The sequence below is a fragment of the Cetorhinus maximus genome, chromosome 36, assembly GCF_964194155.1.
Source record: "Cetorhinus maximus chromosome 36, sCetMax3.hap1.1, whole genome shotgun sequence".
Taxonomy (NCBI): Eukaryota; Metazoa; Chordata; class Chondrichthyes; order Lamniformes; family Cetorhinidae; genus Cetorhinus; species Cetorhinus maximus.
In genome coordinates this window covers 6,567,503-6,583,270 of record NC_135914.1, presented here as the reverse complement: position 1 = coordinate 6,583,270, position 15,768 = coordinate 6,567,503, and the positions used below count along the sequence as shown (strand labels likewise).

At 43.1% G+C, this 15,768-nt stretch overlaps 1 protein-coding gene across 1 annotated transcript in view; it reads left to right on the top strand.

Moving 5' to 3' along the window:
• Window positions 1–40: 40 nt before the first annotated feature.
• The window catches only part of ash1l (ash1 (absent, small, or homeotic)-like (Drosophila)), a 215,825-nt gene continuing 200,097 nt past the window's right edge, over window positions 41–15,768 (top strand). Inside the window, exon 1 of the mRNA XM_078534088.1 lies at window positions 41–767. The gene's annotated coding sequence lies outside the window, so the exon portion shown is untranslated. The remainder of the gene's footprint in view (window positions 768–15,768) is intronic.

Here is a 15,768-nt window from a genome sequence, read left to right as displayed (position 1 = left end):
TCCTTCCTCCTCCCTTTTTTTCTTCTTCTTTCTCAAAACGATTTTATTTTTCGTTTCGGGCGGCCGGAGCGGGTCGGCCGCGGATTTTGGCGGCCTCCGGTCGGCGCCGCCGGATTTAATGAGGGGGGTTTGGAGGTGGTGGGGGGGGTGGTTTGGCGGCTGCAGCGCCCTCCCTGTCAGCTCGCCGCCCCGGCGCCGTCCGCCGCCGCCGCCATTTTGTGTTTATCTCTCCATGGCGCACTTTCGGCGTTCCAGCGTTTGGTGTCATTTAAAAAAATAAGATCGCCTCCCCACCCACCCTTGACCGTCTGTTTTCTCTCTCTCTCTTCCCCCCACCTCCCCGACAAAGCGAGAGAAACTACCACCTCTCCCCTCTCTTCCTCCTGTCCGACTCTCTCCCCCCCCCCCCCTCACCTCACACACTCCCCCTTTGCCCACCCTTACGCCTCCCGCTCTCTCCTTTGTCATCAGCGAACGAGTAAATCGGGCGGTGTTTGTTTGTGTGTGTAGATATGAATGCGTGAGGGTGAGCAAATAAAACCCAAGAGGGGAGGACACACACACAGACACCCACCCACACACACACACACAAAAAAACCCCCACCGAGGATGCCTTTCTAAAGTGGTGGCTTCCCCCCCTCCTCCTCCTCCTCCTCCTCCCTCTCTCTCCATCTCCTCCTCCTCCCCAACCCCCCTCCCCTCCTCATGTGCCATGGCGGACTGTGGAATGGATAATGTGAGAGAAAGAGAAAATCTTTTCCGTTCTGGTAAGAGAGGGTTGTGATGTGGGGGGTGGTGGGGAAAGTCTGTGTCAGGACTTGCATGTTGGAGAGATGGTGCTTGGCTTTCTTTTTTGGGTTGGTTGGTGCTGGGGGGGGGGGGGGTGGTGGGGGTGGTTGTAGTAGGGGTGGGGGGGATCTATATGGAGTGGGGGGGGTTGTGGGGAGAGACAGTAAATGCGTTTTGCCACCGATGGGAAGCCAGGCTTAGGGCGGTTTAAAGGTGTCACTTGCTTTTTTTTTGGGGGGGTTTTTTTCTTCTTCTGTTGTTTGTTGCTAGTACACGTGTTAAAAGCGTGATTTGGGTTTTTAAAATGTTCTGCATTTACTGTATTCCCTGACACTTGTCCGTTTGTGTGGGAGGAAAGGGGGTGAGGATCAGGCAAGAAGATTGCTATAACAGGCCTTTATTGTGCTTTACCTTTTCTTCACCCTCTTTTTTTCAGATTTTGGATGCTTTAAGACTTCTCTCTCTCTCTATCCCCCCCAGTTTGTGTTGCTCTGTGTCGTCTGCATGCATCTTGTGCGAATTTTCCCCCTCCTTTTGTATGGATTCGTTTTCTCCCCATACTTGGAAAAATCTTTTCCTCCTTGGGTAGTGGAGTCGGTTCCCTAAACCCCATCCCTAACCTTGTTAAAACCAATTTAGCACAACTTTTTCTCTTTGGCAGGTTTGCTGTCTTATATTTTCTCATTTGATGGGTTGATCTGGCAGTGCAGTACAAATCAGTGCAGTTAACTCACTTGTTTTTTAACCTTTTTCCAAAAAAAAACTGGTGTATTGATTTTACTTGCATAAGTTGACAGACTTTGTCAGGCATTTTTTTTTCTCTCCTTGTTAATTTGAGTTTTTAATTGAAAGACTTTCTATAGTTTGATTCTGCCAGTGAATACTTTAAGAATTATTAATAGATTCTTGACACTTTTAATGTTTAAGTGTGGTGCTAAATGCGTAGACAGATTGTTTCAGAGTATGGTAACTTAGGTTACTGCTGTTGTACATTTACTGTCAAAGGAAGGAGTAACTGCTTTCTGGAAGTTGTTAATATATCTTAAAAGGAAGCCCACTTTTTTGTGATTTCTCCAAAGGTCCTTTTCATTATGTCTTTTGTTGAATGCTGTTTTGGGAGGTTATGATTTGAAGCCGAAAATGATTTGATACATTAAGTTAGCCAAAGCGAAGCATCCATGCGCATGTGTGCCATAACTTTAAAAATGCACAATGTCAGCTATTGGTGGAAGCAATTTCATTTTTGATCAATGCAGTTTCATCATCCCCACCCTTAACGTGATGTTACCACTTGAGTTGAAATGAAGTTGTGCTTTCCATGCCTGAATTTTCAGGTGGACTTCTAGGAAGAGCATAAAGAATCTACTTTTCTAAAAGTGAAAGGAAATGAGAGACCTTTTTTTTGAAACCTACCTTTCTCCAGGTTTGTGGCAGATCAACTCACAGCAGTATTAAGCAGTTGACCCTGGGCCCCTTCAAAAATAGTCAGGAGTCTCATGAAAACTTTCAGCCACTTACGCTTCTGACAGACAGTGCACAGACTCTTGTGAAATAATTCTATGCAGATCTTGCATCAAAGTAATTGGTACAGCCTTGTTGAAGTAGCAAGAGTCTGAATTTCAAATTGTGTTCTGGGACCCTGAGTCCCAGTTCAGCAGAAGCAATGTTTGAACTATTATGACATGCCTAATTTAACATCTAGTGAACCCTGTCTCTGTGCGATACACATATACATTAGTGTTTGTGATGGTCATTATTAAAAATACCATAGTTAATATTTGGAAAGGTACCAATAGCCGGCTGTGTCCATGTATATGTGATATAATATAAATTTAACACGTCATGTATAATATAAGGATATCTACTTGGCTGCCAGAACTATGAACGTTGGGGTTTACTTGTAGATTTGTATTAAACCAACTGATGAATTGGGTTTCCAAGCCAGTAAACATCTACCTGTATATATTGCATTCACATTCCAAAAACCTGTTGGTAAATGTTAATTTGAATTCGTGTCTTTCCAATAAAAGTTGACTGTTGATGTATTATGTGCGTTTATCCATTACCATGTCAGAAATCTATTAGAAATGAATAAGAATTAAGGTTATACTATAGATAAAATGCTGGATGGGTTTTGATTTTTACTTTAGAAGTTTCTACTGAACAGTAGCCATGCTTGAAAGAGTTGTTTTGTTGCAACCTTCTGCTTGCTGAAATGTGTTTAATTTTACAAATATTAGTGAGAGCTGTGTTAATGTAATACAGTACGGTTAATATCCTGACTGCTTGTTCCAGTGAAGGCTATTAGTTCAAATTACAAGTATTTACATTCATCAATGACATCACCTCAGGCATCAATGAAAGTGAAATACTTGACCCTTAATCTTTTTAAAGTAAAATAATATTGGAAAAAGGGAGAGAGAGAAAATGAATACCTGGCTGCATGTTAGATGTAAAGAACACGTTTTACCCTTTTGCAGATTTATTCAAAAGTTTCATCAAGTTTTAGAGTAAAGGTAGGTTTAATTCTATTTTGCTTGTTTTAAAAAGTATCCTGAGGAAAATTTGTAAGGTTTTCCTCTTTGTGAAATTTGGATCTAGAGTCTATAAAATCGGCCATTGAGTAATTGGTGAATTTGCATGGGAACGAACAGACATCAAAATCCCTGTTGATTTTTCAAAGTGAGTATGTTAGTCTGTATTTTTGATAATATGTATGTTCTACCAAATCTTGTCGGTATGTGAAGAGAAAAGAAAACTTGCTTTTAAGCAGCATTTCGGAATGTCCCAAAACACTTTACACTTAATGATATATTTTTGAACTTTTGTAACGTTGGAAATGGAACTGTGTTCCTTTTGTGTCTTTGAAGACAATCTCAGGTCACAAGAATGTGATCTAGACCGGAATATCAGTGTGGGACTGGGGAGTGCTGCAGTCATGGAAGAATCATCTTTCAGGTGTCATGTAAACTTGGAGGTGCGGGTCTGCCTGTACAGTGGTTCAGATATGGCTTTAAACTGTGTTATCACCTGCCTGTAATGTGGTTCCGTGTGACATGAAACTGAGGTATGGTCTGTCTGTATTGTGGTTTAGGCATAACATTAATTTGAGGTATGGTCTGCCTGAATTGTGGTTCAAGTGTCGCATTAAACTGAGGTATGGACTGCCTGTATTGTGGTTTAGGTGTTGCATTAAACTGAGCTATGGACTGCCTGGATTGTGGTTTAGGTGTTGCATTAAACTGAGCTATGGACTGCCTGGATTGTGGTTTAGGTGTTGCATTAAACTGAGGTATGGTCTGCCTGTATTGTGGTTCAGGGGAGAGACTGCAGAACTCTTGAGGTACAGAGGGATCTGGGTGTCCTGGTACATGAATCAGGAAAAGTTAGTATGCAGGTACAGCATGTGATTAGGAAGGCAAATGGAATGTTATCGTTTATTGCAAGAGGAATGGAATATAAAAGTAGGGATGTTTTGCTGCAGCTGTATAGGGCCTTGGTGAGACCACATCTTGGGTACTGTGTACAGTTTTGGTCTCCTTATTTAAGAAAGGATATGAGTACATTAGAAGCAGTTCAGAAAAAATTCACTTGACTGATACCTGTGATGTTGGGGTTATCTCATGAGGAAAGGTTGGACAGGCTGGGCCTGTATCCAATGGAGTTTGGAAGAATGAGAGGTGATTTTATTGAAACATATAAGACCCTAAAGGGACTCGACAGGATGGATGCTGAGAGGATGTTTCCCCTTGTGGGAGAGACTAGAACTAGGGGATCCAGTTTAAAAATAAGGGGTCTCCCATTTAAAATAGAGATGAGAAGAAATTTTTTGTGTGTCATGAATCTTTGGAACTTTCTTCCCTGGAAAATGGTGGAGGCTGGGTCATTGAATATGTTTACGGCAGAGGCAGGTAGACCCCTGACTAACACGAGCCAGAGGATATCGGGGGTAGGCGGAATGTGGAATTGAGGCCACAATAAGATCAGTCATGATCTTATTGAATGATGGAGCAGGCTCGAGGGGCCTAATGGCCTACTCCTACTCCTAATTCATATGTTCGTCTGTCAGTATTATGGTTTAGTTGTGGCAAACTGTGGTGCTGCCTGCCTGTATTATGCTTCAAGTATCAAATTAATCTGTTCCTATCTATTTTGGTCCAGGTGTGACATGAAACTGGTGTGGGCTGCTTGTATTGAGGTTCAGGTGTGACATGAAACTGAGGCCCAGTCTGCGTATATTGTTCACGTGCAATATTAAACTGAGGCGCCATTTGCCTGTATTGTGATTCAGATGCGACATTAAACTGAGGTATAGTCTACCTGTATTATGGTTTGGGTGTGATGTTAAGCTGAGGTACAAACTGCCTGTTCAGGTGCGATCTGAAACTGAGGTGCACAAAAAGGACAAATCCAATCCATTACTGCCCCATTTGCCTGCTCTCGATCATCAGCAAAGTGATTGGAGGTGCTGTTGATAATGCTATCAAGAGGCACTTAAACAGCAATAACCTACTCGTTGATGCTCGGTTTGGGTTCTGCCAGGACAACTCGGCTCCTGGCCTTAATACTGCCTTGGTCCAAACATGGACAAAAGAGCTGAACTCAAGAGGTGAGGTGAGAACTTGCCCTTGATATCAAGGCAGCATTTGACCGAACATGGCATCAAGGAGGGCTTACAAGACTGGAGTCAATGGGAGTCGGTTGGGGGGGCGGGGAGACTCCATTAGTTGGAGTCATACCTAGCACAAAGGAAGATGGTTGTGTTATTGGAGGTCAACGATCTTAGTCCCAGGACATCACTACAGGAGTTCCTCAGGGTAGTGTCCTAGGTCCAACCGTTTTCAGCTGCTTCATCAATGACCTTCCCTGCTCAGATCAGAAGTCAGGATATTCGCTAATGATTGTTCAGTACCATTCACAATCCTCAGATACTGAAGCACCCAATGTCCATATTCAGCAAGACCTGGACAACATTCAGGCTTGGGCTGATAAGTGGCAAGTAACGTTTGTGACATACCAGTGCCAGGCAATGATCATCTCCAACAAGAGAGAATCTAACCATCTCTTCTTGACATTCAGTGACATTACCATCGCTGTATCCCCCACTGTCCTGGCAGTTACCATTGATCAGAAAGTTAACACTCAGGTGTCGCTTTAAACCGAGGTGCCGTCTGCCTGTATTGTGGTACAGGTGTCGCTTTAAACAGAGGTGCCGTCTGCTGTATTGCGGTTCAGATGTTGCTTTAAACTGAGGTGCGCTCTGCCTGTATTTCGGTCCAGGTGTCGCTTAAAACTGAGGTGCCATCTGCTTGTATTTCGGTCCAGGTGTCGCTTTAAACTGAGGTGCCGTCTGCTTGTATTGCGGTTCAGGTGTCGCTTTAAACTGAGGTGCCGTCTGCCTGTTTTGTTCAGATGACGTTATAGCAGGGCACTTGGAAAAATTCAGGGTAATCGGGCAGTGTCACCGTGGTTTTATGAAAGGCAAATTTTTTTTAACCGGCTTATTGGAGTTCTTTGAAGAAGTAACATGTGCTGTGGATAAATGGGAACTGGTGGGTTACTGTACTCGGATTTCCAGAAGGCATTTGATAAGGTGCCACATCAAAGATTATTGTGGAAAATAAAAGCTCATGGTGTAGGGGGTATCATATTGACATGGATTGAAGATTGGCTAGCTAACAGAAAACAGAGAATAGGAATAAATTGGATTTTTCTGTTTGGCAAGATGTAACGAGTGGTGTGCCACAGGAATCGGTGCTGCCGTCTCAACCTTTTACAATTTATATAAATGACTTGGATGAAGGGACTGAAGATATAGTTGATAAATTTGCAAATTATACAAAGATGGTAAGATGTGAAGAGGACACAAGGTTACGAAGGGATATTGACAGGTTAAGTGAGTAGGCATAGACCTGGCAAATGGAGTATAATGTGGGTAAGTGTGAAATTGTCCATTTTGGCAGGAAAAATAAAAAGCATCATGTTATCTAAATGATGAGAGATTGCAGAGCTCTGAGATGGTGAGGGATCTAGGTGTCCTAGTACACAAATGGCAGGTACAGCAAGTAATTAGGAAAGCTAATAGAATGTTATTATTTTTTGCGAGGGGAATTGAATACATAAATAAGGAGGTTATGCTTCAGTTATACAGCGCACTGGTGAGACCACACCTGGAGTCCTGTGTACAGTATCGGTCACCTTATTTAAGAAAGGATGTAAATGTGTTGGAAGCAGCTCAGAGAAGGTTCACCAGACTAATACCTGGAATGGGCGGGTTGTCTTATGAGGAAAGGTTGGACAGGCTAGGCTTGTATCTGCTGGAGTTCAGAAGAGTAAGAGGCGACTTGATTGAAACATATAAGATCCTTAGGGGCCTTGACAGGGTCGGCGTGGAGAGGATGTTTGTTTTTTGGGAGGACCTAGTATCAGGGGGCCAGTATTTAAAAATAAGGGGCCACCCATTTAGAACAGAGATGAGAAGAAATTTTTTCTCTTGAGGGTTGTGAGTCTTTGGAACTCCCTTCCTCAAAAGGTAGTGGAAGCAGAGTCTTTGAATCTTTTTAAGGTGGAGGTAGATAGATTCTTGATGAGCAAGGGGGTGAAAGGCTATCCAGGGTAGGCAGGAATGTGAATTTGTAGTTGCAATCAGATCAGCCATGACCTTATTGAATGGCGGAACTGGCTCGAAGGGCCGAGTGGCCGATTCCTAATTTGTATGTTCGTATGTGAAACGAAGATGCGGTTTGCCTGTATTGTCGTTCAGGTGTTGCTTTAAATTGAGGCGTGCTCTGCCTGTATTGTGGATCAGGTTGATGCAAAAGATCTTATTTTACTGTTCAAAGAAGTCCGCGGAGGTGTCTCAATATTCTCACCAACGTTGTTGCTTCAAGCAATCCTACCAAAAATACTATGCTCATCATTCATCTGAATTGCATTTCGTGGCACCTCGCTCTGCAAACACTAACTGTTGCATTTGCCTGTACAATATTCCACTTGCAGCTTTTATACAGTGACTAACTAAAAGGATGCTCAGTAGCAAACACCAAGTGTCACTTCCTGCTGAGGTTCTATCTGCCCCTGGTGTTGTGAAGGATGGGTCTGGCCACGCTGCCGCAGAACACTCCAGTCAGTTGGACCGTGCCGTACCACCTGTTTCTTGTGGAAAGGTTTGTGCATAGAAGCACCTATGACTATGAATCCATCAGGCAGTGGTTTGCATATAACGTCCTCGAGGCCCTATGGGAAAAGGAGATGGTGGATCCTGCGGATGGTTCCCTGAGCTGACTGTCAAAGTCATTTGGCAGAATGCCTCATTGTCAGAACTTTCAAACACCAAGAAGCAGCTTGGTTGTGAGAAGGGCCATCAGATCTTTCCTGCATGCCTGGAGTCTTGTCCCTCCAATGCTACCCTCGAGGCAGCTATGCTGGGGAAGAGACTGTCGCCCATTTCCTTCTGGAATGTGCCTTTCCATAGCAGGTCTGGAAAGAGATGTAGTGGTTTTTGTTGAGATTCATCCCGAGCAGCTCCGAAATGTAGTACTCTGTGCTCTGGGGGCTGTTTCCAAGGGAACACTCTCTGAGACAAACTGCTGTAGGGCCTTCAACTTGGTGAAAGACACTGTTTGGTCTGCCTGAAACTTGCTGGTCTTCCAGTTCAAAGGGCTGTTGACAACAGAGTGTTGAAGACTGGCATGTTCCAAGGTCCAGGGCTGTGTGGTGAGGGACACACTAAAGCTTGCAGCAGCCGCCCAAGCGCTCAATGGGAAAAGCTACTGTCTGTGGCTCTCCAACCATACTACACTAAGGGGATGGAAACAGTGTGAAACCCCTCAGGCTGTATGTATAAGATAAAATTTGACACAAACGTAAATGAACATTGTGAACATTATTTGTAATGGCAAGTGTGGTGAGGCACCTGTATTGAATGAAACCAATTGTGTAATGCCAAGTTTGAACTGTTATGTAATGTACCTTGACAAATTTTAGGAATAAAGCGCATTTTTTGTGGGGGAAAAAAAGGACTGAATTAGAAACTAAATGGGTTTGGGGTTTGAACCTGTATCGTAAGACATATGGGCAGAAGTAGGCCATTCGGCCCATTGAGTCTGCTCTGCCATTCAGTGAGATCATAGCTGATCTGATAATCCTCAACTCCACTTTCCTGCCTTTTCCCCATAACCCTTGATTCCTTTACTGATTGATTAAAAATCTGCCTATCCCAGCCGTGACCGTGTTGCTGTGCTTTGGTGCTCTATTATGCTGCATCCTTTTGATTGTAAGGTTCCCTTGAAATAGGAACTTGTCTTCTGGGGCTAGCCCACCTGTTTTTGCTACAGTAAATTTACCTGAACCTTCTGAGTAGATTACCCTCATTGAATGTGACAGTAGCTGGGGCAATAGAGAGAATAAATGGTTGCAGCCACATAGTTAGGGCCTTAAATAAAAATGGAAAGAGTTGGAAATATTCAGCAGGTCTGGCAGCATTTGTGGAGAGAGAATCAGAGTTAACGTTTCAAGACTTCTTCAGGATTCTTCTTCAGTTGTGGGTGTTGTTCAGGGGCTACATGATATTTGAACTTGATGTATTACTACGCAAGAGTTAGTTTAATTTATTGTCTGCACCCTTAGAATGCATGCATTTGTGTGGTGGGTCACTGCATCTTGTTGCAAAGAATTGGGAAAAGGAGGAAAGTTGGATGCTAAAAATGAGTATACACTGTGTTATCATCTGGTCCTGGAATAGTCTTTACCCCTAACCAGTCCTCCCACCTTGCTTCATGCAGAAGCAACTCCTACAGGAAATGAGAGTGGAAGAAGGGAACTGGCCTGAGTGGTGATGCTTTGAACCATCTTGTTGTAGAGGGGGACACCCAGGCCCTAGACATAGTGTGGGCGAAGGTCAAAGCTATCCCATTTTAAGAGTTCTTGCAGCAACTTGATGAGCTAAGGCTAGCCCTTCAGCCTCAAAACAGACCTTCAGATGTGTGAGATACTTAATGGATAAATGAAACAAACCTGAAACATTTCTTTCAGATGGGGCCAGGGCAACAAGATCAACTTATAATGCCCCTGTGGGGTGTTTTTTAAAACAGAACATGACACTGAGGAGAAATTGGGTCAGATAACCAAAAGCTTGGTCAAAAGGGTAGGTTTTAAGATGTGTCTTAAAAGAAGGTAGCAAGCCAGAGCAAATAAAATTGCGGATGCACGTGAGGCCAGAATGAGAGGAGTGCAGATATTTTGGAGGGTTGTTGAGCTGGAGGAGATTAAAGTGATAGGGGCAAGGCCATGGAGGTTTGAAAACAAGAATGAGAATTTTAAAATCAAGGTGTTGCTTGATTGGGAGCCAGTGTAAGTCAGCGAGCACAGGGATGGTAAGGGAAGTTAAGTGAGTTAAGACAAGGGCAACAGAGTTGTGGATGCTCTCAAGTTTACAGAGGGTAGAATGTTAGGGACCAGCCAGGAGTGTTTTGAAATGGTTGAGTCGAGAGGTAACAAAGACATGAGTGAGGGTTTCAGCAGCAGATGAGTTGAGTTGGGGAGAAGTCAGGCGATGTTATGGAGGTGGAAATAGTGATGGCACGAATATGAGCTCAGAAGCTCATCTCAGGATCAAATGTGACATAAGGTTGTGAGCAGCCTGGCTTAATCTTAGCCTGTTGCAAGGGAGACGGATGGCGTTGGTATCCAGGGAATGGAGTTTGGAACAGGGACTGAAAACAATGGTTTTAATGTTCCCAGGATTTAATTAGAGGACATTTCTGCTCATCCAGTACTGGATGTTGGGTAAGCAGTTTGATCATTTATCAAGAGTGGAGGAACAGAGAGAGATGGTAGTGAAGTGGAGCTGGATATCCTTGGTGTACATGCAAAAGCTGCGCCTTTGGGTGATGTTGTTGAGGGGCAGCATGTAGATGAGAAATGTGAGGGGCCAAGGATAGATCCTTGGGGGACATCAGGGGTAAAGGTGCAGGAGCAGGAAGAGAAACTGTCGCAAGTGATTCTCTGGCTATGATAGAAAGAATGAAACCAGGTTTGAACAGTCCCATCTGGACTGGCAGGACAACAGGGGAAAGACATTGGAGGAGAATGGTGTAGTCAGCTGTGGCAAAGGCTGCAGACAATTTGAGAAGAGTGAGGAGGGAACCGTTGTCATTTGTGACTTTGATCAGAGCTGTAACAGGGACGGAAACTTGATTGAAGGGATTCAAACATGGAAATCTGGGAAAGATGGGAACGGATTTGGGAGGTTATAACCTTTTTAAGGGATTTGGTGTTGGGCGGTAGTTTGCTGGGATTGTGGGATCGAGGGTTGGCTTTTTGAGGAGAGGTATAATAATTACTGATTTTAAGGAGAGTTGGACAACCTCTGATGAGAGAGAACTGTTACAATATTGACTAACATGGATGTCATGAGGGTAAGTTGAGCAATCATTTAGTGGGAATAGGATTGAGGGAACAGGAGATGGGTCTCATGGACAAGATGAGCTCAGAGTGGGAAATGGGTGAGAAACCAGAGAAAAATATGAGTTTAGGGCTTGGGCACGGTGAAGCGTTGAAGAAATTTTAGCCAGGTGGGCTTGTGGAAGAGAGTCATGGCAGAGACAGCTGAACTGAATTGTCTCGATCTTACTGACAAGTCCATGAGCTCTTCACAATTGTTGTTGGAGGTGAGATGGAGAGAACGAGGAGAGAGGTTTAAAAAGATGGTTTGCAGAAGAGAAAATAAGCTGATTCATCGGGATATATTTCTTTAAATGCAAGATGATTAACCCTGGAAGAGTTGCCAGGTTATGTAAGTTAAGAAAGACTGGGATGGTAGGATGGGATCAAATGGGCTGAATGGTCTTGTGACCAACTTGGATACCTTGTTGCTGACTACTAGTTTTAGGAAGCTGTTGTGGCAACCCTGAAGTGGAGGTTAAGGCCTTCCCCATATAGGGTTGGGGGGGTGCTGGGGCGCATTTGATCAAATAGTTATCCTGCATTGCTATGTGTGGCATCTGTGAACTGGTTCACAACATTGGCAGAGGCTTGGAAACAGCTTATTGGTCACAAGGTGTCTGCGGCTTGGAAAAGGAAGGAACTACTCTTAAAACTGGGTACTAGAACACCTCTTAAGTATTGCCCAACCTCAGTAAGTAAATGCTGTACAAGTTGAAGGATGAGTGTTTAGGATTATGTAATCTACTGTAGCTATAAGGGTGAAAGTAAGTGAGCACTTGAATATTTTGGAGCTTTTACAGTATACTTGATGTTTGTATGTGTACATATACATTTGTTATTGAATATGGCTTAGAAACTTATTGGTGAGTGGCTATGACTGGAAGGAGTGAAATTGCTTGATTGTTGAATACGCTTCCACTGTATTTTGATATCTAAAACTGAGGTTGGAGGAGAGATATTGATTATCAGGCATAGTTGCCCTTAAAACTACAGCCTCAACTTCATCAGACAGTGGGTCCCTTCATAGATGGTCATCCTGCAAACCATGTGATTGGTTAGAAACATTTATCAGGCACTTCGATTTATCTGTCTGACTTGATTAACAGGCCATAAAAACTAGTGAAGCAATGAAGATTTGTCATGTGATATTTTTGTCTTGAAGAAATTCTTCTTCATCCCAATCAATGGTCTAATGTCGTTAAAGTGCAGGCCATGGGTCAGGTGGGGTGTTGAAGAGGAGGAAATTGGGTAGTGTGGTAACTCTGTCGTCAAAATTCTGGAATCCCCTTGAGGGATCCTGTGTAAAATTACTTAAGCTCTGCGGCACTCAGCACAAGGTTGGTTTTGCTGGCTGTTGGCTTGTCTGATATTACAGTGGGATGTTGCTCCACTTTGCTGGTGGCTGGGAATGGGAGATCATCAATAATGTGCCTATGTTCATGTTAGCTGCAGACCGTTCTGTTTTCATGAGCAAAATAGAGAAATGTAGCGAGAAGGAGTCAGTGAATTAGGGCTCTTTGTAATATATAGTATTTTTAAAAAGAACTTTGCATTGTATTGGACTTGAAACTTGTCCTTTTTAGCGTCAGTAGCTTCTAGGGAGTTACTGCTTGTTTTTTTTGCCTGAGTACTTTAGACAGTATTTCTTTAGAAAAGCCAGGCTCTTATTTGTGCACATAGATTTTCAGTGATCCATGAGGGTGGCTACTTGTTGCGGTTCTGTGACTGTAACAGTTTCTGCAAGGGCTTCTTGGTGATGATTTGTTTTGTACAGGGATTTTTGAGTATTGCTCAGTTTTATGTTGATGTGGCAGCAGGCGCTCTGACCAGGGTCTTCACAGCTGAGTTGTTTTTTATGGCTGGCAGAGGGGTATGTTTTTGATACTGTCCATGTCAGTTTAATATATTCACTTGGGGATTCTCAGGAATGTACCGGTGTTGACCTTGTGCTGTTTCAAATGACCAGGACGGGGGTCTTTGTTTTAATTAAGAGAATAGCAGAAAAGGCTGGGTTTAGCTGTGATTTAAAAATATCATTGACTTTTTCAGCTGGAGTGTTCTGATTCATATGTGGAACCAGTGCTTTCCCAAGGGAATGAGATATTGAACTGATTTAGAAGCTGTGCAGGTAAAATAGTGACCCTTAAGTTATTGTACATAAGCATCACCATAACTAACATGACCTTCTTAAACAGGGATTGATTGGCTATTTGTAGATTTTAAAAGCCATATTGTGACCCAAAATCTTGCTATCTGATAAAAGCTGAATTAACAGCAATGGATTCAGCTATTTTAATAAACTTATTATTTTATGTGCAATAATCATACAGTTATTAGCACAAAAAGTAGTTCAGTATCCTGATTTAACTTGGAAAAGTAGCTTTCATTTCAGTCTTGTGGCCCATTTCAAAAGATGGAATAAGCAGGATTAAGTTGCAGAAGTTGAGATGATGGCTATGTGCTTTTACCATAGGACTGAAAAATAGGCATGTAAACCAAAAATGCTACAAGATTATTTTTTATTGGCCATTCTTTTGATGAGCCTATTTTTTCAGTGTAGTATGCTTCTCTTTTAATCTTTTTCATTTCTGCCTTAAATTGCTGAATAATCCTCATTTCAGCAGCTCCTCAGTAGCCGCAGAAAGATGGCCAGTTCCTGCCGAAGCAATGGGGATATGTTCTACTGGTGCCATTGGGGAGCTAAGTTCCTTGTTGGTAGTTGGTATTGGTTTCTACATAGTTGGTCTTTTTTTCTACACACCAGTTCAGGGCTATCATTTCTCACTAACACTGCTGTTTTGCTGTGTTCATAGAAAACTTGTTGAGGACTCCGTTTGACAATAACTCCTGGTTGACCTATCTATAAAAACACTGTATGGAAATCCTAAAGTAGCTGTGAAGGGGAAGTGAGGGGTGCAGCAATTTCATTGCAATCAGATGTTAATTTCTAGAGGTAATGGAGATGCTTCTCTCTGTTGGAAGGTTATATCACAATGGCTCCTCAGATACCTTCCATTCTCATGTCTCAAAGTTATCTAAATATTGGTGTTTAGGGTTTATTACAGGTCTCATGAAACATACTGGTACCAATAGTACTTCAATATTATAGGATAGTCTGCATTCATCTTGTCAAATTTGCTACTATTGTCAATAAAAGACTTTGAGTGTTATATAGCTTAGAATGCTTGCTGCAAACATCCAATTCAAATAGTTATAAAAAATTCACATGCCCACCTTCATGTTCGGGCTCAGAAACTAAGGCCCTGAATTATGTTTTGGTATACTAATGCAATAGGGGCTGATCATATCTTTCTTACATTTCCTCCTCTGATAGTTTAGTGGGTGCTAATATGTCTTTGTTATAATAGGTGGAGGAATTTAAGACACGGCTTGAGTATTTGTACATGTGTGTCTTACAGGGAAGTGTTTTCCCCTAGCTGTAGACTTACTTTGTCCATTATTCAGGTATCTGGATTTGATTTAGAGGAGTCAGAGTGGGAGGAAGCTTATGGATATCCCTCTTGTTCCTTTTAAAAACCATGTGAAAGGCTGGTGGAATCAAAGACACGAGTATTAGCCACACAGTTGTTGACAATGAAGTCACTGGGTTTGTTACAGCCTCTCGATACCTTGAGTGGCTAATGCTGACTTTTTATTCATTCACGGGATGTGGGCTTCGCTCGCTGGGCCAGCATTTATTGCCCATCCCTAGTTGCCCTTCAAAAGGTGGTGGTGAGCTGCCTTTTTGAATTGCTGCAGTCCATGTGGTGTAGGTACACCCACAGTGCTGTTAGGAAGGGAGTTCCAGGATTTTGACTCAGCGACAGTGAAGGAACGGTGATATATTTCCAAGTCAGGGTGGTGAGTGACTTGGAGGGGAACTTCCAGGTGGTGGTGTTCCCATCTTTCTGCTGCCCTTGTCCTTCTAGATGGTAGTGGGTTTGGAAGGTGCTGTTGAAAGAACCTTGGTGAATTTCTGCAGTGCATCTTGTAGATGGTACACACTGCTGCTACTGTGCGTCGGTGGTGGAGGGAGTGAATGTTTGTGGATTTAGTGCCAATCAAGCGAGCTGCTTTGGCCTGGACAGTGTCAAGCTTCTTGAGCGTTGTTGGAGATTGCACTCATCCAGGCAAGTGGGAAGTATTCCATCACACTCCTGACTTGTGCCTTGTAGTTGACGGACAGGCTTTGGGGAGTCAGGAGGCGAGTTACTTGTTGCAGGATTCCTAGCCTCTGACCTGCTCTTGTAGCCACAGTATTTATATGGCTATTTCAGTTTCTGGTCAAAGGTAACCCCCCCCAGGGTGTTGATATTGGGGGATTCAGTGATGGTAATGCCATTGAATGTCATGGGGTGATGGTTGGATTCTCTCTTGTTGGAGATGGTCATTGCCTGGCACTTGTGTGGCACGAATGTCACTTGCCACTTGTCAGCCCAAGCCTGGATATTGTCCAGGTCTTGTTGCATTTGGACATGGACTGCTTCAGTATCTGAGGAGTCGCGAATGGTGCTGAACATTGTGCAGTCATCA